This window comes from Halyomorpha halys, unplaced genomic scaffold (assembly GCF_000696795.3).
Source record: "Halyomorpha halys isolate HHAL.00 unplaced genomic scaffold, Hhal_1.1 Scaffold2250.1, whole genome shotgun sequence".
In the NCBI taxonomy this organism is placed as follows: domain Eukaryota; kingdom Metazoa; phylum Arthropoda; class Insecta; order Hemiptera; family Pentatomidae; genus Halyomorpha; species Halyomorpha halys.
In genome coordinates this window covers 7,556-11,280 of record NW_027109996.1, presented here as the reverse complement: position 1 = coordinate 11,280, position 3,725 = coordinate 7,556, and positions in this window count along the sequence as shown.

Below are 3,725 nucleotides of genomic sequence, written 5' to 3'. Positions count from 1 at the left end.
TTTGCGTCCTTCCAGAGCAAGTAGTTTAGGAGATATAAATTAATTTATACGTTTTTTGCCATAACTCGCTTCCTGTTCATTCGATCGCCTTTATTCTTGCTGCATTCGATTCAGCATGAAAGTATCTAAAAGAAGCAACCCTTTGCGTCCTTCTAGAGCAAGTAGTTTTGGAGATATAAATTATTTTATACGTTTTTTGCCATAACTCGCAACCAGGCAAACCGTGTATAATCAGGGGGCAAGTATTGGAAAATCAGGGCGCAAGCCGTTGTCAATCAGGTGGCAAGCCGAGTTTGATTGGGGGACAAGCCATATAATATCAGGGGGCATGCCTTGGCCAATCAGGGGGCAAACAGTGGAAAATCAGGGGGCAAGGCATTTTCAATCAGGGGGCAAGCCGAGTAAAATCGGGGGTGAAAGGAGAGCAAAATCATGGGGCAAGCCGTGACCAATCAGTGGGCAAGGAGAGTAAAATCAGGGGGCAAGCCGTGTATAATTAGGGGGCAAGCAGAGGAAAATCAGGGCGTAAGCCCTTGTCAATCAGGGCGCAAGCCGAGTTAAATCTGGGGGCAAGCCATATAATATCAGGGGGCCTGCCTTGGCCAATTAGGGGGTAATGAGAGTAAAATTAGGGGGCACACCATGGACAATTAAGGGGCAAGCCGAGTAAAATCAGTGGAAAAGCCGAGTAAAATCAAGGGCCAAGGCGTGACCAATTAGTGGGCAAAGAGAGTAAAATCAGGGGCAAGTCGTGGATAATCAGGGGGCAAGCCGTGGAAAATCAGGGGCAAGCAGTGGAAAATCAGGGAGCAAGCCTTGGCCTATCAGGGGCAAGCCGTGTATAATCAGGGGCCAAACAAGGTGAAATCAGGGGGCCAGCCGTGTAATATCAGGGGGCAAGCCATTGTCGATCAGGGGGCCAACCGAGTAAAATCAGTGGGCAAGCCGAGTAAAATAAGGGTCAACCCGTGGCCAATCAGGGGGCAAGCAGAGTAAAATAAGGGGGCAAGCAGTGGAAAATCAGGGGGCAAGCCATTTTCAATCATACTGCTGATGTATGGCTGTGAAGTCTCGGGAGAGACATCATTAATGAAAAAGAAAAAAATACAATTTTTCCAAAATAAAGTCGAAAGAATTGCAGTGGATGCTTTTTAGTTTAATAGAAGCAGCCAATTGTATCGGGAATTACAATAGAGTTGAAAAGAAAGGTTCATGTTCCACTCTCTACCAGTTACCTACAGTTGAAGGAGCAGTGACCTAAGACTTGGGAATCCCAACCACAACCCGAGACACAAGCCCAGGCTGCTGCAGGGGTTTCTGTTATAAATTCTGTATTTATCAGTTCTGTTATTGTCACTTTAAAATTTCATTTTATCTTAATTTATTTTTTCTCCTCATCTTTGTCTTAAATTCACTTTTTTTTTTTTTTAGAAGTTAATTATTTATTTTGTTGATTCCATAAATGTCATTGTTTTTGTTATTAGCTTATTATTTGTTAATGATTGTTATATTTGTTATAGTTATTAGATGTTGATGCAGGAAATCTCTTTTTGCATGAATTATATATTTTATTGTATGTAGAAAGAGGGTCCCACCGATTGATGGAAATATTGAGATTGAAAGGAGAGATTTTGGAATCTGTGCAGGATTTCTAATATCTAGGTACTTGAGTCAACGAAAGTGGTTATATGAATGAAAAGGTTTTGCAAAGAATGGAAGTAACGGGAAGAATGTTGCACTTAATCAAGAAATATTTCCTCAACAGAAGGGCTGAACTGGAGCAGGAGAGGCCTACTACGAGTGCGATACTTCCCTCCAAGCTCTATAGAGGGCATCTCCACCTTGCGTAGTGGTAGAGAGAGAGATTGGATTATGATAATGATGATATATTATCCAAATTGGTTTGAATGATACAAGTAACAATCAAGTAATTATTTATCTTTATCAAAGAAGCTGTCTTTTGAACATCATGACTGAGGTGGGAATTCCTGAAAAGTTGGTTTGACTGACAAAAGCGCGTACGATTGATCCTAAATGCAGAGTTCTGATACAAGGAGAAGTATCTGAAATCTTTGAAGTCAGAAAAGGTCTGAGGCAAGGAAACTGGACTCTCATCAATGGTGTTCAACTTAGTTCTAGACAAAGTGGTAAAATTAGAAGAACAACTCATGAAAATGTTGGGGTGAACGTTGAAATCGAACATAAAGTCCTGGCGTACGAAGACAACATTTCAGTCCTAAGAAGTAACCAAGACAACATGAATAGACTCTAATAAGAGAAGCAGGGGAAATCGTCTTGCAAGTAAATGAAGAACATAATATATGATTGTAAGCCAACAAATCCACTCTAACATGGTCTACGTGGATGGAAAATCGTATCCGAAAGTATACAGTTTCAAATACCTCGGTTCCCCAATAACATCAATAGATAATCAAGGGCTGAGATAGACCAGCGCATAACAAGCAGGGACAGATCCTTCTTCTCTCTGTCAAGAATACTGAAATTCCGAAAAAGCTCTTAAAATCAGAAGGTAAGGCTATACAATGCCATAATGGAGCGAGGTCTGATACACGGCTGCGAGACTTGAACTCTAACAGGTACTCTAGAAAGCAGAATCGAGGGATTTGAACAGAAAGTGTTCCGTACAATTACAGGAGCTATCTGGGATCAGGGTCTTAACACATGGGGGAGAAGAACTACCAGTGAACTGCTTGCAGAGACTGATCAGTCATTATCTCATAATATAAAGGTGAGGAGGTTAAAATTGGTGGTACGTTTAGCTATAAGCAATCCATCAGGATCTACCGAATCAAAGACAGTGAAGTTGGCAAGAGGCCAGAAACCAGAGGGATAGATAAAATCGACAAAGATACGAAAGAGCTGCATACTGCAAACTGTAAAGCAATAGCCCAAGATAGGCAGGTATGGAGCAAGCTGGTTCGGATGGCAAAAGACCTACAGTCCTGTAGAACTAACCGGAAAAATATATACATAATAACAATAATTACACCTACTGGTTATAATTAACCAATGGATGATAGCCATTTAGTTAATACTTTATTATTTATAATTGCTGATTTGCTCAGCTTGCACTTACCCAAAATGGCCCTAAGACATTCACGTTAAAGGAAGCTTTGACATAATCTTCATCAACTCTAGGCAGTGCCACCACCAGAGCAGCATTGTTGATCAAAAGGTAGACAGGACCCAGTTCTTTCTCTATTTTAGAGACAACTTCCTCAACATCTTTTCTAAATAGAGAATCAGACAAATCAAAATAAAAAAATGATCTTTAATAAAATTATTCTAGTCTATAATTTTATTTCCTCACTACAAAGAAAGGAAAGCTTCGTATTCACTTAGTATATAGTATTATACATTGTATCATAAAAATATCCACATAGTGTCACACTTTTTATTTACGTTGTAACTCCTACGTTTCGGCCATTCCTGCCATTCTGAAGGATCTTATTTATGATATCTTAGCTAACATACCTATTAAACTGTTGCAGATCTTAGATTGATAGACCTGAGCTAGGGACGGCCCTTATTATTATTTTTACTTTATTTAAAAACGAAAAAGAAACCATTTCCGCTATAACCCTTGAAGGGTCAGTGGTTCAATACTTTGAAAGGATGTACTTTTTCTTCAACAACAGTTGTTCTAGGACGTAATATGTTCTAGATCACACTCAACCTCCAGGTTTTTTCATCTATTAAGAGTA